A 21,994-nucleotide genomic window follows, 5' to 3' on the forward strand; every position below is an offset into this window, starting at 1 on the left:
ACTCACCCCCCAAAGCAGGATCGGCAGCGCTGTCTCTTGCTGGCCGGCCACTGCCGCTCCTCCTTTAGAGGGCGAAGGTGCAGGCCTGAGGTAGCGCTGGCGCTGTCACTTCCCGATGGGGTTTGGGGCCGCCTCCCTGCACGGCTGGGTGCAAGAGAGTAGGCCGAGCTAAGGGGCCAGGGCAGTCATGCAACAGAAGAGCCAGACGAAAAGCATGTTCCTGTCAAGGGCCCTGGCTGACAAGGAAGTGAAGCGCTCCAGCAAAGCCTGTGAGGTGGCCCTAGGTAAGCCCGAGGGGGGCAGCCCTCCTTTCTATGCATTCGGGCCCCATGTTTACTCCGTTCAGGGTTTATCGGGCAAAGGGAGGGTCTGCGCCTCAGCTCCTGCGCTTTTCAGCCTCTACGGCCTTCTTTTCAGGTTTCTCACAAGTTCCTTCCTGTATCCCAGGCTACCTGCGGGCCTCCCAGCTAACTCCCTTCTATTGGCAACTGCGAATCTGGCCGGAATGTTCAGAGCCTGGCGCTAGGGATTGTGGGATTTGTAGTAGTTTGGCTTTTTTTAAAACCTTTTATTTATCCCCAACAGGTCCTGTCGGACATTACCTACTAAAATGTACATATTACATTTTCGCTCAGCAAATTGTATTTCTATACTATTGCCTCCTGAGGTCTCTGATCTCTGTATTTCCTCTGAATATCTACTTATTGTATTTCGCTGAATGTCCAGCACTCTTGATTGTAAACCGCCTAGAAGTCGCAAGATTGTGGCGGTATAGAAGAATAAAGTTGTTATTATTATTAATAATAATGAGTGAGCTGCTCTTCTTTTTGCTTTCGTCTTCTCTTCTTTTCCTTCTTCTTCCTCTCTTTGGCCTCTGGGGGATCTTCCTTCTTCCTCTCTCACTCCCTTGAATTAGGATCTTTCTTCTGCCCTTTTATTTTACTTTATGCTTCTTCCCTCTCCCCTTCTTTTCTTCCCCCTTTTTTTAATCACTTTCCTCTTTTTTTTTCCTTTGCTTTTTGCACAATCACAGTGACAATATTATTATATTCTTGTATTTTATGTTAATGTTGGAATTTTTTTCACATTGACTTATGTAGCCATTTACTATTGACCTGTTTTGTTTATTTTTCCTTTCTGTATTCTTGAAAAATTTCTAATAAATTTTCAAGGAAAAAAAAATAATGAGCAAGCTGAGCAATGGCGTTAAGACTTCAAAGGATGAAAGTTTGGGAGAGGACTCGCTGATGTCCCTCATGGGATGCGAGGGAGAGTAAGGGTAAGGAGCAGGATGGTTGGGGGGGGAATAAAGTTAACATTTATATTGTCTATTGACAACGTTTTCAGTGAGCTTTTGGCATTTGGGAGTTTGAAAGTTTACCCATTTCAAGTTTAGACACAAGTTAGGGATTTTCTGGTCTGGCACTACCATGATTTTACAGTTACAGCCCATTAATTTTGGCAATTAATGTGCCATAACTGCAAAGCTTAAAAAAACACTCAATTGGGCAGGAAAATCGAATCAAAATTTTTTTTCCTGAATCGGGCAGCACTAGTTGGGGGGGTTAAATAGCACATGAGCATAATTCATGTATGTGAATGCATAGATTGTTTTGTGGGGAGGGACATGGGCATAGACTTGAGTACCAATGTACATGAGAGTAAACAATATAAACAACTGTTCATAAAGACCTCATACACCCAGGGCACTACTCAGATTGCTTTCGTGTTCTTATTGGGGTCGATTTAATATTTGATCTTTTCTCTTGATTTTATTTTTTAAGGTTGCTTTTTGAGCTCCTTATTTTTGAATCACTATGTTAAATGATGAAAATTTCACAACTATAAAGCAGTTTTTTATAGAGTGCTAGAAACAAACATGCCAGCACTAGTAATATTTAGCCAGTATATAGCAAAACGCCTGCACCATATTTTAGGCATTCGGCAGGAAAATAATATATCATTTTATTGAATAAAAGGAGATAGCACAGTTACTTACCGTAACAGGTGTTATCCAGGGACAGCAGGCAGATATTCTTAACGTATGGGTGACGTCACCGACGGAGCCCCGGTACGGACCTTTTTAACTAGAAAGTTCTAGTTGGCCGCACCGCGCATGCGCGAGTGCCTTCCCGCCCGACGGAGGAGTGCGTGGTCTCCAGTTAGGATAAGCCAGCTAAGAAGCCAACCCGGGGAGGTGGGTGGGTCGTAAGAATATCTGCCTGCTGTCCCTGGATAACACCTGTTACGGTAAGTAACTGTGCTTTATCCCAGGACAAGCAGGCAGCATATTCTTAACGTATGGGTGACCTCTAAGCTAACAGAGAGGGAGGAGGGATGGTTGGCCATTAGGAAAATAAATTTTGTAACACAGATTGACCAAAGTGTCCATCCCGTCTGGAGAAGGCATCCAGACAGTAGTGAGTAGTGAATGTGTGAACTGAAGACCAAGTGGCCGCCTTGCAGATTTCCTCAATAGGAGTGGAACGGAGGAAAGCCACAGAAGCAGCCATAGCTCTGACCCTGTGGGCCGTGACAGGTCCTTCCAGTGACAGGCCGGCCCGAGCATAACAGAACGCAATACAGGCAGCAAGCCAATTGGACAGCGTTCGTTTAGATACAGGGTGACCCAGACGATTAGGATCGAAGGTCAGAAAAAGTTGAGGAGAGGAGCGGTGAGCCCTGGTACGGTCAAGGTAGTACGCCAGGGCACGCTTACAATCCAGCGTGTGAAGAGCCTGTTCCCCAGGATGAGAATGGGGTTTAGGGAAGAAAACAGGCAGCACGATGGACTGGTTGAGGTGAAAGGCTGAAACCACCTTAGGAAGGAATTTAGGATGGGTACGCAGAACCACCTTGTCATGGTGAAAAACAGTGAACGGTGGATCGGCGACCAGTGCATGTAGCTCACTAACCCTCCTGGCAGAGGTGATGGCAATGAGGAAAAGCACCTTCCATGTGAGAAGTTTGAGCGAGGTAGTAGCCAGAGGCTCAAAAGGAGGTTTCATGAGGGCTGACAAAACCACATTGAGGTCCCAGACGACTGGGGGAGGCTGAAGAGGTGGTTTGATATTGAAGAGGCCTCTCATGAACCGGGAAACCAGAGGATGAGCCGTGAGGGGTTTTCCAAGGATAGGCTCATGAAACGCAGTGATGGCACTGAGGTGGACTCTGATTGAGGTCGACTTGAGGCCAGCGTCGGAGAGAGAGAGCAAATAGTCCAGTACAGTTTCCACCGCCAGAGAGGTGGGATTGTGATGATGAAGAAGACACCAAGCGGAGAACCGGGTCCACTTCTGATGGTAACATTGGAGTGTGGAGGGTTTCCTGGAGGCATCCAAAATGCGACGGACTGGCTGAGACAGGTTTTCTGGAGAGGTCAGCCCGAGAGAAACCAAGCTGTCAGGTGGAGCGAAGACAGATTGGGATGTAGTAGAGACTGATGTTGCTGTGTAAGAAGAGTAGGAAACACAGGTAGAGGAATGGGATCCCTGGAACTGAGCTGAAGCAGGAGGGAGAACCAATGTTGTCTGGGCCACCGAGGGGCGATGAGAATCATGGTGGCCCTGTCCTTGCGGAGCTTGAACAGGGTCCGCAACATCAGAGGAAGTGGAGGGAAGGCATAGAGGAACCGATCCGTCCAGTCGAGTAGGAATGCATCCGGGGCCAGACGATGTGGAGAGTAGAGTCTGGAGCAGAACTGGGGCAGCTGATGGTTGTGAGGAGCTGCAAAGAGGTCCACCTGTGGAGTGCCCCATCGAGCAAAGATGGAGTGGAGAGTGGGAGGATCCAGGGTCCACTCGTGAGGTTGAAGGATGCGGCTGAGCTGGTCGGCCAGGGAGTTCTGTTCGCCCTGGATATAGACCGCTTTGAGAAAAAGATTGTGGGCTGTGGCCCAGGTCCAAATTCGGAGGGCCTCCTGACAAAGGAGACGAGATCCGGTGCCGCCTTGCTTGTTGATGTAGTACATGGCGACTTGGTTGTCCGTGCACAGGAGAAGAACCTGAGGATAGAGAAGGTGCTGGAAGGCCTTGAGAGCATAAAACATGGCTCTGAGTTCCAGGAAATTGATGTGATGTTGACGCTCCTGAGGGGTCCAGAGTCCCTGGGTGCGTAGATCCCCTATGTGAGCTCCCCATGCATAGGGGGAGGCATCTGTGGTGATGATCATGGAATGAGGGGGCGGATGAAGAAGGAGGCCCCTGGAAAGATTTGAGGAGTTCAACCACCATTGAAGAGAGTGCTGAAGAGATGATGTCACAGAGATGGGATGAGAAAGAGGATCCCTGGTCTGCGACCATTGGTTGGCGAGGGTCCATTGCGGTATCCTCAAATGGAGTCGCGCCAGAGGAACCACATGGACTGTCGAGGCCATGTGACCCAGAAGAATCATCATCTGGCGAGCAGGGATGGATGGTTGGATGAGCACCTGTCGACAGAGGTGAAGCAGTGTCCGGTGCCGGTCGGCAGGAAGGAACGCTCTCATGGAGTTGGTATCGAGAAGTGCTCCGATGAACTGAAGGCGCTGCGTGGGAAGCAGATGCGACTTGGGATAATTGATCTCGAACCCCAAGAGATGGAGGAAAGAGATGGTGTGGTGAGTGGATTGCAGCACAAGTGGAGCGGTCGTTGCTTTCACCAACCAATCGTCCAAGTAGGGGAACACTTGTAGGTTGTGGGACCTGAGACAGGCCGCTACCACAATCAGGCACTTGGTGAACACCCTGGGCGAAGATGCGAGACCAAAGGGAAGCACTTTGTACTGATAGTGGTGATTGAGTATCTGGAATCGGAGGTAGCGACGTGAAGCCTGATGGATTGGGATGTGAGTGTAGGCCTCCTTGAGGTCCAGGGAACATAGCCAGTCGTGTTGAGACAGAAGAGGATAAAGTGTGGCAAGTGAGAGCATTCTGAACTTTTCCTTGACCAAACACTTGTTGAGGTTCCTGAGGTCGAGGATAGGACGAAGATCTCCTGTTTTCTTGGGTACCAAGAAGTAGCGGGAGTAAAATCCCTGACCTCTTTGGTCTGGTGGAACTTCTTCGATGGCATTGAGAAGGAGGAGGGATTGGACCTCCCTGAGGAGGAGAGGAGTTTGGGAGGAGTGAGAAGCAGACTCTACGGGAGGATGGTCTGGAGGAAGAGTCTGAAACCTTAGTGAGTATCCGTGACGGATGATGTTTAGAACCCACAGGTCTGATGTGATGGCCTCCCAGCGTCGTAGAAAGATGGTGAGGCGGCCCCCGATAGGTTGAGGCAGAGGCAGCGAGGGTTGGAGACTGGCTATGCCCTGGAGAAAGGAGTCAAAAGGGCTGAGGAGGCTTAGTTTGAGGGAGAGGCTTAGCTGTCTGGTGAGATTGCGAACGAGCCTGAGAGTGTTGTTGCTGTTGTTGGCGAGGCCGACGAGATTGCTGTTGAGGAGGATTCAGCGGTCTAGCAGAAAAGCGACGTTGGTAAGAAGACTGAGGTCTGTATGGTCGTGTCGGCGGAGTCTTCTTTTTAGGCTTAATGAGGGTGTCCCATCTGGTCTCATGAGCCGAAAGTTTTTGTGTGGTGGTATCTAGAGACTCCCCAAAAAGTTCATCACCAAGACAGGGCGCGTTGGCAAGGCGGTCTTGGTGGTTGACATCCAGGTCAGATACTCTCAGCCAGGCAAGGCGTCGCATAGCAATTGCCAGAGCAGAGGCACGGGAGGAGAGCTCGAAGGAGTCATAGATTGAGCGTACCATGAACTTCCTGAGCTGAAGGAGGGTGGAAATTTGTTGTTGAAACAAAGGGACCTTGCGTTCAGGGATGTACTTTTGCAGAGCAGAAAGTTGTTGTACCAGATATTTCATATAAAAAGAAAAATGAAATGAATAATTGTTGGCTCTGCTAGCCAGCATGGCATTCTGGTATAGGCGCTTTCCAAATTTATCCATTGTTTTACCCTCTCTGCCAGGAGGGGTGGAGGCATAGACACTGGAACCATGAGATTTCTTGAGAGTGGATTCTACTAGGAGGCTCTCATGTGGCAACTGGGGTTTATCAAATCCCGGGATAGGGATGACCCTGTATAAACTGTCCAGTTTCTTAGGGGCACCTGGAACAGTAAGGGGGTTCTCCAAGTTTTTATAAAACGTCTCCCGCAGAATATCATGGACGGGGAGTTTGAGAAATTCCTTGGGGGGTTGGTCGAAGTCCAAGGCTTCTAAAAAGGCCTGGGACTTCTTGGAGTCGGACTCGAGTGGGATGGAAAGAGCCCCAGACATCTCCCGAAGGAATTTTGTAAATGAGGACTGCTCGGGCTTGGAGGTGGATTCAGCCATGGAGGGTTCCTCATCAGTGGAAGAGGCATCCTCCTCGGTACCGAGGGGGGATTGCTCCCATAAGTCAGGGTCCCTGATGGCCGGCTCAGCATGGCGGGTTTTAGAAAGGGACTTGCCAGATCTCATGGATACGGTGCCGGGGGATGAAGACCGGTGCCGATCTCTGTCCCGGGAGGAGTGGTGTCGATCCCGGTCCCGAGACGATCGATGTCGATCTTGGGTTCGGGATGGGTCCTCCGCCGTGCAGGTCTGTAATGTAGGCTGTGCCGATAAGACCGGCATCGAAGTATTCATCGGTACCGAGGGGGTGGCCACTGGCGTAGTGGTGCGAGGCTCGGGCCGGACCGGTACCGGAAGGAGCGGTGCCAGCAGGGTTGGGAGCAGTTCCTGAAGCTGGTGCTCGAGTTGCTCCTGTAATTTAGTTTGGAGGATGGCCGAGATACGGTCCTCCAATGGGGGCACCGGTACCGTTTTACTTTTCTTCGGTACCATAGGTGCCGCTCTACGCTCCGGTGATGAGGAGGCCGATGAAGAGGCACTCACCGTTATCGGAGCGGAGCGCTTACGGGACTTGCGGGACGTCGGAAGGACCGGTGTCACCGCCGTGGCTGGAGGGCGCTCAAGGGAAGTGGAAGGCTTCTTAGCTGGCTTACCTGGCGCCATCGACCCCGCAGAAGGATCAGGTGGTGTCGATGTTGATGGTGCCGATTTCGGCGGTGCCGTCGACGTCGGGGTCGGATCCATAGCAGAACCGGTGCCGAAGAGGAGATTCTGCTGAATTTGTCTATTTTTAAGTGTGCGTTTTTGAAGAGTCGCGCAGCGGGTGCAGGTGTCAGCCCGATGTTCCGGACCCAAGCACTGTAGGCACCAGTTGTGTGGGTCCGAAAGGGAAATCGGGCGTGCACACCGCTGGCACTTCTTAAAACCCGGCTGAGGGGGCATGAAGGGGAATACGGCCTCAGCGAAATCAAAGCCGGAGGCTTGTATGATGGCAACAGGCCCCGCTGGGGCCTGTTGAAAAATAAAGGAAAAAATAAAGTTTTTTTTTTTTTTTTTGTAAATTAGACAGAAAGGAAAAACCCGAAGGAAAAAAGCAGAAAAAATCAAAATAACGCGAGCGGGAAGGCAAAAAAGGAGTGTTCAACAGCCGTTGAATACCACATGCGTCTTCTTCGCTCCGCGGAAACGAAGAAACTGGAGACCATGCACTCCTCCGTCGGGCGGGAAGGCACTCGCGCATGCGCGGTGCGGCCAACTAGAACTTTCTAGTTAAAAAGGTCCGTACCGGGGCTCCGTCGGTGACGTCACCCATACGTTAAGAATATGCTGCCTGCTTGTCCTGGGATAAATGTACTTACCCTGGTAAGATTTTTTCCAGTAGATAGGTAAGACATTCTAGACCAGTGGTTCCCAACCCTGTCCTGGGGGACCACCAGCCATTCGGATGTTCAAGATATCCCTAATGAATATGCATGAGAGAGATTTGCATATAACGGAAGTGACAGGTATGCAAATCTCTCTCATGCATATTCATTAGAGATATCTTGAAAACCTGACAGGCTGGTGGTCCCCCAGGACAGGGTTGAGAACCAGTGTTCTAGACCAGTGTTTTTCAACCTTTTTTGGGCAAAGGCACACTTGTTTCATGAAAAAAATCACGAGGCACACCACCATTAGAAAATGTTAAAAAATTTAACTCTGTGCCTATATTGACTATATATAAAGTAATTCACTTGAGTGCCACCGCCGCCATCGGGAACAGGCCGTCGCCAAGTTCTCCCTGCTTCTCTTCCCCGCGGGGCCGACCAACTCTCGCCACCCGTCGTCAATTCTAACGTCGGAGAGGACGTTCTAGGCCAGCCAGGCAGCGATTGGCTGGCCCAGAACGTCCTCTCCGACGTCAGAATTGACGCGAGTGGCGAGAGTTGGCTGGCCCCACAGGGAAAAGCAGGGAGAACTTGGCGCCGGCCTGTTCCCAATGGCGGCGGTGGCACTCAAGGGGCTAAAGAGCCGCAGTTTGCCGGCCTAGGGACAACACTGGTGGGTGGCCAGCTGTGCACCCCCTTGGGACGTAAACCCGGGGTGGGGCAGACCGCCCCCCCCACCCTGGTATGCCACTCTCTGTACCTCACTCCCTCCCTATGACCAAAAATTCTCCTTTCTTCTATTCCCCGTGTACACAACCATCTCTTTCCCTCCCTTCCTCTCTCCAAAGTCCATGCCTTCTGTGTCCAAACACTCATTCCCTCCCCCACCTCAGCATCTCTTTCCCTCCCTTCCTCTCTCCCAAGTCCATTTCTTCTGTGTCCAAAAACGCATTCCCTCCCCCACCTCAGCATCTCTTTCCCTCCCTTCCTCTCTCCCAAGTCCATTTCTTCTGTGTCCAAAAACCCATTCCCTCCCCCACCTCAGCATCTCTTTCCCTCCCTTCCTCTCTCCCAAGTTCATGCCTTGTGTCCAAAACGCACTCCCTCCCCCCTTTTGTGTTCCGTGTTTGCCTCCCAGCCCATCTTTGCAACTTTCTCAGCAAAACGAAGCTCAAGCCGCGAAGCTTGTCTTCTGCTTCCTGCCTGCCCTGCCGCGCACAAATAGCCGAACGGAAGTATTCTCCGACGTCAGCGCTGACGTCGGAGGGCAGGCTTTGCTTAAGCCCTCCCTCCGACATCGGGGAACGCTTGCGATCGGCTATATGTTAGCTGCAGGGCAGGCAGGAACAGAAGACGAGCCTCGCGGCTCGAGATGTATTGAACTCCGCGGGTTCCCCGTCCAGCTCTCTCCTGTCCACGTGGGGCGGAACGCCCCTCTCCCTAGACTGTGGCCTAGGACCCTGGGGGAGCCCGGGGCCCCTGAATGCAGGACTGGTGGTACTGACCTGATGGCGGCCCTGACCGTACGGCACACCAGGCAACATCTCGCGGCACACTAGTGTGCCGCGGAACAGCGGTTGAAAAACACTGTTCTAGACCATAGGGTTATTTCCCACTACTCGCACGGACTGCAGTCCCTTCAGCACAATATTGAGATTCCACATAGGAAAGGGCCGACAGAGGAAGATGTAAATGAAGCACTCCCCTGAGAAATCTGGTCACATCAGGATGAGCCGTAAGTGAAGAGCCATTGTATGCTTTGAAGAAGGAAAGGCCTGCCACCTGTACCTTGAGGGAAGCGACCACTAGGTCCTTGCCTAGACCGGCCTACAAGAAGGCTAAGACCACTGGAATGCGAGTCTGCAATGGCTCCACCTGGTCTCTGGCACAGTACTGCTTAAAAATTTTCCAAGCCACCATAGTAGATGACGCCTTGGACTTCAAAAGGGTGGCAATGACCACGTCAGGGTAGCCTCCAAGTCAAGGCCTTGCCATAAGATCAAATTTCTGAGAATTATCCATAGAACTGGTCCTTGACTGAGAAGACTTCGATGACAAGTTAGCCTGAACTTCTTGTTTCACTGAAGACAAATCAGATCCACATACCACGGGTGGCAAGGCCAGTACGGGGCCATAATTACTACTAGGCCCGAATGCATCACAATCCTGCGAACGACCCGACCCACCATGGACCAGGATGGAAAGATGTAAAGGAGTTCCCGAATTGGTCAGGGCTGAACCAACGCATCGAGACCTAAGCATCCTGGTTCTTTTTTTCAAATGAAAAAACACTTGACTTTGGAGTTCTTGGCCAAAGCCATCAAGTCCATCGAGGGCCTGCCCCAGCAACTTGCAATGAGGTGCAATGCTCTCTGTGAGAGTGACCACTCTCCTGGGTCCGGGATTTGGCAACTGAGAAAGTCTGCCCTGAACATTGTCTACACCAGCCACATGCGCCACCAAAAGAGCTATGTGAACCTCCACCCACTGAAACAGCATTCAAGCCTCCTGACTTCTGGTGCCCCCTGATTTACATATGCCACCGCAGTGGCATTGTCAGAAAACACCCTTACTGCTTTTCCCTCCAGGGTGCTTTGCAGATCTGAGTGCCCTGACCTCGAGACAGTTGACTAACCACCACCTGAGGGAGAGACCACCGACCCTGGATGGAACGATCCCTGCGATATGCCATCCAGCCCAAGAGGCTCATATCTGTTATCAGAGTGATCCATTCCTTGATCCTGAGGGGCATGCCCTTGTCAAGAGGCATCTGAAGAAATGAGAAGTGATGTTGCGGGGATCACCGGGACAGGAGGGACTACTGTAGCAGCCGCCTGTGCGCTCGAGCCCAAGGCTCACCCTCCAGGGAGGCCGCTGTAGATCCCAGAACCTGCAGACACTTCCAAGCCATGGGACTCGGGATCACCAAAAGATAGTTACTGTGTCTGTTTCTGGAACTAGAGAATGAAGAGGGGAAAAAATTTGTCCCGTGAACTCTGTCTAATCCCAGTCACACAAGCCTTGAATAGTTATGATTTTGTATTGAAATCATTTTATTAACGTATAAAAAGAAACAATATTCTGTACAACTGTCATTTTATAAAACACAAATACAGAAAAAGGACCAACAAACCCATCTCCCCTCACAATATCCCCTCCACTATCAGGAAAACTGAATGCTACATATAGAAAATTAATCTTAACAGAATACCTCGGTCACACACACAGAACACAAATGCCAAATACATAATAGCCGACCAAAAATGATAAACCCAAATCCCTAGAAGCCACATCCTCCATGTAATACATCAAAGAAATAGAAAGACCCATTTCCTCCTATACTGTGCAAAATATAAAGATCACACCTGAAAGGGATGGTGTTAAGCGAAGGAATGCAATTAGGGTAACTACTCCCTGGCTAGAGAAAGCCCTAAGCCTGCTGGAAGCTAAAGAAGGCATGGACTAGTAGTGAGTTTCGAGGTCCTCTCCCAAATTTCTACCCAGCAGTGGCAGGATAAACATTTCAGTTCATACTTTTAATCACAAAATAGAAAATAAAATAATTTTTCTACCTTTTGTTGTCTGGTCATTTTGGTTCCAGGCTCTGGTTTCTGTTTCCCTCTGTCTTCTCTTAACTCACTCACCAGAGTCTCCTGCTCATTTGACATTTCTTCTTCTTTGTGCTTAACATCTATCTTTCTCTTCTCTGTGTCCTATACTTCCCTGTCCAGCATCTCCCCTGTGTCCATTTCCCTGCATTACTCATCCTTGTGTTTCTATTCTCTCCCACATCAAGCACTTTTCCTCTGTGTCCATATACCCCCCATCCCATGTCTGGCATTTTTCCTTTCTGTCCAAGTACAATTCTCATGAGACATCCCCTTTTGTGTCCCTATCCTTATTTTCCTCACCAAGCTCATTATTTTCCCCCTCTGTTTTTTTTTTTTTTTAATAATTTTTATTGATAAAGTAGCCAAAACCACAGCACAAAACTAGAAGCAATGTGACAAGAGTATTCACGTACAATGCAAACAGTCCAGGAAGGGTAACAAAAACTACCTGGAAAAATCAGCAATAAAATACCAACAAAGAGATAAAGGTACAGTATCAGATCCTGTAGCAAACTATACATAGCCTTCAACAGTATGGTCTAGAACTAGGGCTCTAAGTTACCCTCCTAGAGAACCAGCCAGGACTGCAATAACCTTTTCTGAAAAGAAGTGAACCCACTTCCCCACACACAACCACAACCATTCCAACAAAGATCCATCAACGCGTACAGCACTAACCACACCAAACAGACCCCTAACATATACATCATGTACACACCAAACATACACAAACCAATCATACAGGCTTGAGAGTAGGCAGACAGCAGGGAGCCCCCAAGATCCAGCAGAGCAGAATCACAGCTGGACAGCGGAAATAGCCATCACAGGCACTATCTGAAACGCCATCCACAGAGAAACAAAGGCGTTTATTATTAGATAGTGCTGAATGATAGGTGTGTATCTCAAAGGTGGCAACATCCATCATTTTCCGTATCCACTGGTGAAAGGAGGCAGGGGTCGGCTCCATCCAATGCTGTAACAAGAGCTTTTTCACCAACTGGAGTGCAGTGTACAGAAACTTCCTATGTGGAACAGCAAATCCCCTGTGAAGTAGCTCCCTCTGATCCCCTAAAAGCAACAGGTTGTAATCCCAGGGTACCTGCCGCCCAACCAAGCCATCGAGGAAGGTGAGAAGCTGAAGCCAGATGGCCACATGAGGGCATTCCAGAAACATGTGGACCAGGGTCCCCTTGGCCCTCTGGCAATGGAAGCAAGTGGCATCATCCCAGAGACCCATAGCCTTACCCTAAACTCTAGAGATGTAAACAAGTTGCAAGATTTTAAATTGCATTTCTCTAAGGTCTGCAGAACCCCCTAAAAGAGAAATATTAGCAAAGAGATCCCAAAATTGGGCTCTGGTGTAGTCAACTGCCAGGGTCCCTGGACCACAAACCAGCCACCCACTCTAGAAATGGAGCTGTAGGGGCAAGGTTAAGGACCCTGTACCACGTGGCCAATTTGTTCATCTGTGATGCTATTAAAAACAATCGTGCATCTAATCCCCCCTCTGTTTCTGATGCCATACTAAGCAGATGAAGGAAGAGGGAGAGACACAGGAAGGCATCTCTTTTTCCCTTTAGATCCTCCCCCAACAGGTCCAGTACCTCTCTACCTTCAATCAGCAGTCTCCCTTCTATAGGTGCAGCAACTCTCCCCTTCCTTCCAGCTCCCCTTCCTACAGGTCCTGTAGCGCTCTCCTTTCCCTTCAGTTCCAGCCCCCTACTGTGCCCTTTTTTCCTGCCCCAGCATCTGCTTTGCCAACTGCTCCAGCATCCTTTTTCGAAGGTCCGGCGTGTCCAGCTGGCTTCCCTCATTCCTTCCTGCTAGACTATACCTTGAAGAAGAGCGAGCCAATTGACGGTGCTCATGGTCGCAGCTTTCCCTCCACTCTGCCAGGCACCTCCTTATGACGCAACTTCCTCTTTTCACAAAGACAGGAAGTTGCTCATTAGGAGGAGCCCAGCAGAGGGAAGGTGGCGACCATGAGCACTGATCAGCTCACTCTTTAAGGTATATGCCAGCAGCAGGGACGGAAGACGGCTAGAGCCGCCAGACCCGCGAGTGAGGGGGATGGGCTGGAGCCACAAGCTGGGGAGCTGTGCTCGAGGAGGTTCCCCATGGGATCAAAGCCCTTTACTGCCCCTGTGGAGCGGTAAAAGATTTTGTTCCCACACCAGTGGTAAGTATATCAAATTTATACCCATTCCTTCGGTTTTCCTGTGGTTGCTGTGGGTTAACCACGGGAAACGGGCACTGTGTCATTCTCTATCTGAAATTCTGTCTGCGTGGCTCGGGATGAAGAACATGGCCTTGGAGCATGTCGAACCAAACTTCCAGGTAAGTCTAACATTCAAGATGGAATTAGCTGGCTTTTCCTGAAATTAACAATCCAGCTCAAATGCTGTAGTAGAGACAACAGTCTCCACTGCCTGCTCGTACTCCAGTCTGGACAGTGCCCTGATCAACAGATATGGATGAACCAGGACCCCCATTCTGCAGAGATATGCTGCTGCTGCTACCACCACCATCACTTTGGTGAAAATGGGTTGGGGGGGGAGCATTGCCAACCCAAAGGGTAGAACCACAAACTGGAAATGCTGTTGAACAATATGAAATCTCAGATACTTCCAGTGTCCCAGGAAGATAAGAATATGTAGATAGGCTTCTGTTAAATTCAGTGAAGCCAGAAACTTTCCCAGAGCCACCGCTGCAATGATGGAAAGCACCATTTCCATGTGAAAGTGCAGAATCTGTAGAAATACTTTGACCGACTTGAAAATCCAAATTCACAAAGATAAGATGATCCAAACAGTACCAAAGCCTTGCTTGCTTTGTTGCTCAAGTTAGGATAACTACTGCAAAAAAACAAACAAAATTAAACTAAAATTACTTGAGAAGGAAGGTCTGTATACAACGTAAGAGTCACAGAAGAAGCTCTGCTTTGTGATATAGGCGGGGTCAAAGAGTGTTTAAGTTTGAGAAATCTCGATGGAGAAGTCCCAGGAGTATGAGGAACTGACAGCCTCGACTCATGCCTCATAGAGACAGACGAAAGAAGATCCCTCATAGATGGTCTCGAGAGAGGAGTCCAGGACCTGGATGGGCCTCGAGGAAGAGAAGTATGAGGCGTTGAAAGCTTCGGAGTTCGAGACCTATGCTGAGGTTTGGAAGGGGGTCTCGATGGGCCTTGACGAACGAGGCATGTGAGACTTTGTACTCTTCTTAGGAGACTCTTTACTCTTATTTGAAGCCAGGTGCCTCGAGGACAAGGAATGCTTCAAGTGAGGCCTCGATCGAGGCTTCTCCACCACATCTCAAACAAGTTTAGTAGCTGGAGACCCGGACCTGGAAGGACGAGGTGAGGAGTCACTAGAGGACAATGGTCGAGACCAAAGAGGTTTTGCACGTGGTGCCTCGACGGTATGCTCAGGCTGGCTCGCAGAAAGCAGAGCCAATGCAGGGGCAAGATTGGCCAAAACAGAGGTAAGCTGCATGGTCAATATGGCTTGCAGCATGTCCTTGAAGACAGGCACCGAGATCAATGACTCTGGTCTAGAAGGTGCAGCAGTGCGCTCCATAGAGGGCGACCTCAAAGATGAGTATTCCCTATGTTTGGAGGTACGCTTTGGAGGAGATCTCGTAGAGGCTGGCACGACTGCATTCGTTGCCTGGACTGCCTGAGACTCAGCTGGAGGTGAGGGTGAGACTTTTAGAGGAATAGCAGACGAGGCCTTTGAGGACGAGGGCGACTTGCTCGAAATCGAGGACTTGAACGATGAGGCCGCCATGGGGGCCGAGGCCTTTTCTGCAGGCGGCTCCATAGGACCAAAGAGCTCCAGGATCTTGGCACGATGCCTCCGGAGAGCTCTTTTTTGAAGGGTAGCACAGCGCGAGCAGGACTCAGGACAATGTTCAGACCCCAAGCACTTGATACACCAACGATGGGGGTCAGTGAGAGAAATTGCCTGATTACACTGGCTACACTTCTTAAAACCGGTAAGAAGCTGCGATATAGAAAAAAATACGTCCGCAACCAAACGAGGGCCGGCAGCAGGGCCTGAGCCCAAGCCCGCCGGACAAGAACCGAAGGAAGAAAAATACTTTTTTTTCTCTTTAAAGAGACGCGCTGCACAGCGACTAGAAGAAAGAAACAAAGAAAGAAAAAAAGAAAGCTGTGGTGCGAGAAGGCAACTCAAAAATCGGCAGAGCTGAGAAACAGGTGCTTCTTGGCTCTGTGGAAAACTGAGAACTGAGGTACCTCACAGGAGATGCACAACCTACGTTCGCTATGAAGGCACTCGCGCATGCGTGTTGCAGCACTCTAACTCTTTGAAAGTTCTACAAGCAAGTCTGCTTGCAAGGCTGTCCGCTACGGGGCTCCATGGATGACATCACCCACATGTTGAGAATATGCTGCCTGCTTGTCCTGGGATAAAACTAGTGTTGTGTTATTAACTTGTGAAATACAATATAAATCAAGAAAAAAATTAGAAATAAAACAAAAAGTAGCAATTCCTAAAGTTGTATGTTTGCACTATGTATGGAGATCATTTAGAAATTCTAACCTGGAAGCCTTGAAAAAATATATTTTACCTCTCAGAAAATGATTGGGGAATTAAAGATTCCCAAAATATAAGGCAATGCCCTGCAGTGAATTGGAAACTAACTGGTTAAAGGAAGAAAACAAGAGATTTAGCACTAAATGGTTAGTTTTCTCAGTAGACAGTATTAAATAGTGGAATGTCCCTTAATTTTGTACCAGGATCAATGTTTAACTTATTAATGATTTGGGAAAAGGAGCAACATGAGGTGGATAAATCTTCACATGACAAAATCATTCAAAATAGTTAAAATGTGCAGTCTAAGGAACTGCAGGAAGACCTTGTGAGGCCATGTAAACAGGCATTTAAATGTCAGATGTACACAATACAGCAGGGATCTCAAAGTCCCTCCTTGAGGGTCGCAATCCAGTCAGGTTTTCAGGATTTCCCCAATGAATATGCATTGAAAGAACTGCGTGCACATAGATCTCATGCATATTCAGATGTATGCTCAAGGCCCAGCAAGAGGCAGGAACTTCAAGCGGCACCAGCATGTCCTATGGGCTGCGTGCCGGTGCCAGATGGGGGGTAAGTTTGAAGTTGTTCAGGCAAAGGGTGCCGGTTTGCGTGGGGGGGAGCGATGCCGGTTATCGGGGGGGGGGGGGGGGGTGCTTGCAAATCGAGTCACTCTGCGAGACAAGATTTGCGAGAATGTTTTGCTCGTCTTGAAAAACACTCGCAAACCGGGTTACTCGCAAACCGAGGTTTGACTGTATAAAGTTATAATACAACATACCCTCCAAGAACTCAGAAACGTAAAGAGAAGTTAAATATAAATAATAGGCAACAGAACAGCTCACTTATGAAGAAAGGCTGAGCAAGATTCTTCAGCTTAAAGAAGGGATAACACAAGGAATTTATTGCCAGAGAATGTGGTGAAAGCAATTAGCTTAACAGGGTTTAAAAACAACAACAAAAAACAAAACAAAACAGGTTTGGATAATTTCCTAAAACAAAAGTCTATAAATCATTATTAAGATGGACTTGGGGAAATCCACTACTTATTCCTAGGATAAGCAGTATAAAATAATATCTTATTCTTTGGGATCTTACCAGGTACTTGTGACCAGAGTTGGTATCCTGTTGGAAAGAGGAAATTGGGCTTAATGGACCTTCTGTTTGTACCAGTATGGCAACTTTAATGTTGAACTAACCAGGATGTAGCTGTAACATAACTTAGAAGTATTTGTAATCGTACATCAAAGAAAACAAAATTTTAATGAGGCCTGGCAATAATTTCAGGCAGAACCACATACCAAAGTATAAACAGAGCTGCAAGGTATCTAGGCTTGGCCAACAGCACCAACCTTCAGTTAGTTTGAGTAAAACAATAGTTTGTAACAAAAATAAAAGTAATCAATTAGAATCTGATCAAAGCAGAATGTGAAAGTGATGGCAAAATAGAAAATATAGTTATCAAGGAGAGAAAGCAAGAACAGATTACCAGGAAAATAAGGGCATCAACAAATCTACCAATATTCAGGCAAAAGACCAGCCATCTATGTCATAACTGCAGCCATGTGAAAGCAAAACTTGGAGAAGAGAAGACAATTTTTTCTTTGGGGTTCTGAAAGCTATTTCAGTTCTAGTGTTAAGGAATATAGAATTAAAAAACAAACAAAAGCAATGAAATAGAAAACTTCATTTTTTTAAAAAGTGTATAACTATTCCAGTACTTGATTAAGTGATGGAAGAAAAGCTGCTTAATGCAATCATCACCAAAATAGAAAATCAGATTTAGTAGCCACTTAGGTATTAATTACTGAAAGTCAGTAGCCAGTTTTTATGAAACATAGAAACAGTGAAATATGATGGCAGATAAAGGCCAAATGGTCCATCCAGTCTGCCCATCCAGGGCATCCACTATCTCCTCCTTTCCCTAAGAGATCCCATGTGTCTGTCCCTCGCTTTCTTGATTCAGACAGTGTCTCCACCACCACTTCTACCAAGAGCTTATTTCATGCATCTACCACCCTTTCTGTAAAAAAGTACTTTCTTAGATTACTCCTGGGCCTATCACCTCTTAACTTCATAGTATGTCCTCTCCTTCTGGAGCTTTCTTTCAAATCTGTACTTTATGGTAGCCATGCCATCTCAACGTAGACCTTTCCCAGCACATAATTAATTACTGCTGTCGATCTGTAGAAAATTATCTATTTCTATCCCCGTGAACTCACTTGCCTAATAGAAACATAAGGATGGCTTTCGTTCCATCTCAACATAAGGGGATACAGGCCCAATCTCCGAGCACAATCTTTTAGGAGATGATGGTTTATAGAAACATAACGACGGATAAAGGCCCATCTGCCTATCCGCAATATCCAGGCCATATCAGTTCTTTGCGTCTATCCAAGGGAGGTCGTATGAGTCTACTAGACACCTAATGGAAAGGCACTACCGATAAAGGGCCATATCAGTTCTTTGCGTCTATCCAAGGGAGATCGTAAGGGAGGTCATAGACATTTATGCCATGTAAGTATTTAACGTCTATCATATCTCCCCTCGTTTGCCTTTCCTCAAAAGTATTCATATTGAGATCTTTAAGTCTATCACCATATGCCTTATGACAAAGACCACTGACCATTTTAGTAGACTTCCTCTGGACCGACTCCATCCTGTTTATCTTTTTGAAGGTGCAGTCTCCAGAATTGTACACAATATTCTAAATGAGGTCTCACCAGAGTCTTATACAGGGGCATCAATACCTCCTTTTTCCTACTGGCCATACTGCATCATAGCATTCTTCTATATTTTGCCGTCACCTCTTTAACCTGTGTGGTCACCTTAAGGTCATCACATACTATCATTCCTAATTCCCACTCCTCTTTCATGCAGGTAAGTTCTTCACCCCCTAAACTGTACTATTCTCTCAGGTTTTTGAAGCCCAAATGTAAGACCTTGCATTAGAGAATGACACAGGGAAAAAATTTGTCCCCATAATAGCCCCGTCGCCGCGACCACCACCCCCATAGCATCCATACAAGCATCATACAATATTAATCATATTAATTCATTATGGTAACCACAAAATTAAATTAAATTAAATTAAAAGAAACACAAAGCACACTGTATGCAAAGAAAATATCACCGATCCAGACAGAGTTAGGATTATCTTAACCCCGGTTGTCATTCCAGCAGCAGTGAAGAACCAATCAAGGCTACTCAGATTAAATATGTAAGCTGATAAACATCTTCTAACACTGCCTTCCCTGCCAGTTCTGCATCTCACGATCTCACGTAACACAGCTTTTTGATACCTGGGTCAAGTTTCTCTTTATTTGCTATATACTGTTTGAGGGCCTAAACGACTAGGATGAAAAAAATCAATCCACCACTCTTTCTTTCAAGAAATTGCTTAAACTATCACCTCTTCTCAGTAGCTTTAGGTTCCATGACCCTGTAGCTTTCTCCTGCTCCTCTATCTTCTCTCAATACTCCCTACTCTCCTCCTACACCCTCCTCCTCTTTTCATTTTCATCTACATTTTCTTCCACCATTTTGATATTTGTAAGCTGCATAGATGCCTCTCCACGCCCTTTGGCAATATATCAAGTGTTATAATATAAATTAATTAAACCGTAAATGAGCATTCACAGAAGGGTGGAGGATGGGGAGATCAAACAATTATACACATGGAGGATCATAAATTTTCTGTCTGGATCGGAATGAATCAACCAAAGACCGGCAGGAGGGATACCAGAAAAGTGAAGCCTTACCTTAGGTCAGGAGTGGGACTCAGCAACGACGCTGACGCCGTAGTAGTAGTACTGTCGACAGCACCTCCTTTTCAGAACCTGCTCCACTGGGATCCGCGACTCACTGCTGCTGCATAGTGCTCACCAAATGGGTTTTGAAAATGTGTGTGTTAATAGCAATTGGATCATAGCTTGGGGGGAGGAGAAAATGAAGATCCAATTGGGAGCTCTAGGGGGAGGAGTCAAGCCAAGGGCAGAGAAGAACAGAAAGACAATGGTCACGGCATCATGTTGGCAAAGACGAGGACAACATGGAACTTAGAAGGGCCATCGAAGACACGGTGAATAGTGGTAAGCAACGAGTTTGAGGTTTGTCACCGTTCTTGCAGGTGGTGAAAAGTTTTGTTCACGTGCCTGCGACGACTCAGGCTTTGGCAAACCTGTCTTGGGCAATAGTCTTGGGCAAACCGCGGGTTTTCTTCACCGTGTCATTCTCTAACTTGCATTTCTTAGCATTAAATCTTATTTGCCAAATTTCAGACCATTTTTCAAGCTTCGCTAAATTCTTCTCATGTTATTTACACCATCAGGGGTGTCTACTTTATTGCAGATTTTGGTTATCATCCACAAAAATGCAAATCTTACCCGACAGCCCTTCAGTAATATCACTTACAAAATTGTTAAAAAGAACAAGCCCAAGAGCCAAATCTTGAGGTACACCACTAGTAACATGCCTTTCCTCAGAGAGAGGTCCATTGACCACACTACCTGTCACCTTCCATTCAACCAGTTCCTGACCCAGTCATTCTTCTCTGCCTATTCAGCAAGAAAGCAACCTTTTCGAAAGATACTCATTTAAATTTTACATGCTTAACTGTATGGCTGTAGGAGAGGTCCCCCTCAACCGAGATGATTGTGCCCATCCCTAGAGTCTATGAATGCTACTTCCATAGCATACTTAGCCACCTCGAGGCACAGGAATTGATCCCAGTCTTCTGCAAGGTATTGCTACTGAACCATCCTATGCCAACTCACTTTTGTTTTTTTAGGCAAGAGTATCTGCAGGACCTTCACTTAGAAATATGACTCAAAGGCTATGCACATGCACAAAAAACAACAACAAAGCTTTCATTAAATTAAATCCAGAGCTATACACTTAACTGTGCATGAATCTTGTTAGAAGACTGCACCTATAGCACAGATTAAAGAAAATACAGTGGAACCTCAGTTTGCGAGTAATGCGGTTTGCGAGTGTTTTGCAAGACAAGCAAAACACTCCCGCAAACCTTAACTAGCAAAACGAGCATGTCCAGATAAATGGAGAGAACGAGAGCCAGAAGGCCTTGAGCATGCACAGATGCTCAAGGCCCAGCCCAGGCAAGAGGCGGGATATTTCTTTAACTCACACCGGCAAGCAGCAGATGGGGTATGGACTGGAGCTTGTTTGGGAGGGCGGGCGGATGTCGCTTCCAGCACAGGGGTGTGATGCCGGTTTGAGTGGGGGGGGCATTCATGGGCAGGGTGTGTGTGTGTGATTGAGCAGCACTGGTAGTCTCGGGGGGGGGGGAGGGGGAAGGTGGAATGTAACAAGCGAGTTTCCCTTACTTCGTATGGGGAAACTCGCTTTGATATATGAGCAGTTTGGTTTACGAGCATGTTTCTGGAATGAATTATTATACCAAGGTTCCACTGACCCTGACTTGGGCCCAGATTCTCAAAACTTTAACGCCGTTGCTAAACTGCTTACCGACGGTTCAGCCTGCACGCATTTTAGCGGCAGATTTTCAAAACAGATTCCAAGTTTATTTAGAATTTGTTATACCACCTTATCATAGATTTCAAGGTGGATGTACAATAAAATCAAAGGAAGAACACAAAATAAGCCTATAGAGTCTTAACTAACTCTTGTCAAACAAGACAATAAAATAGAGGAGACAAAATTAAACAAACTGGTAACATGAGGGAGAGGGAAGAACTACAATATAATTAAAGGAAAGAAAGACGGGGGGGAGGGGGAACACAAAGGGAAGGGGAGACAACAGATCAGTCCAAAAGTATGGACTAAGTTTAAAATATCCTTAAAGGACAGTTAAACTTGGAAAGCACCCTTTAAAAGGAATGTTTTATGGGAGGATTTGAATTTCTCTAGGGTTGTTCTCTCTCTTGAAGAGTTTGGAACAAAATCCAAAGAGAGGGGGCGACGACTGAAAAAATAGTTTCTCCTGGTATTAATATGTCTTAATGATGGAATTGCTAACAGATTTTGACCAGTTGTACGAAGGAAGCGTGATGGGGAGTATGGGATAAGTAGTCTACTGATGAATTCCGGCTGTCCTGTTTTCCTTGTTTTAAATGTCAGCAATTATCTGTCTTTAGTGAGCTTTGTAGCAGTCTCCGACAATGACATGCAAA

The 21,994-nt window shown here is 47.3% G+C and overlaps 1 protein-coding gene across 7 annotated transcripts in view; it reads right to left on the reverse strand.

Annotated features, from left to right (window-relative positions):
• Nucleotides 1-21,994, reverse strand: part of UXS1 (UDP-glucuronate decarboxylase 1) — a 153,052-nt gene that overhangs the window by 124,520 nt on the left and 6,538 nt on the right. For 2 of the 7 annotated variants that reach the window (XM_033948087.1, XM_033948085.1), the window contains exon 1: nt 7-452. The exons of 4 other annotated variants lie outside the window; for them this stretch is intronic. The gene's annotated coding sequence lies outside the window, so the exon portion shown is untranslated. Of the gene's footprint in view, nt 1-6; nt 453-19,603; nt 20,072-21,994 lie in introns of those variants that run through there. One more of the 7 variants, XM_033948086.1, reaches the window with a different exon arrangement.

This window comes from Geotrypetes seraphini, chromosome 6 (assembly GCF_902459505.1).
Source record: "Geotrypetes seraphini chromosome 6, aGeoSer1.1, whole genome shotgun sequence".
Taxonomy (NCBI): Eukaryota; Metazoa; Chordata; class Amphibia; order Gymnophiona; family Dermophiidae; genus Geotrypetes; species Geotrypetes seraphini.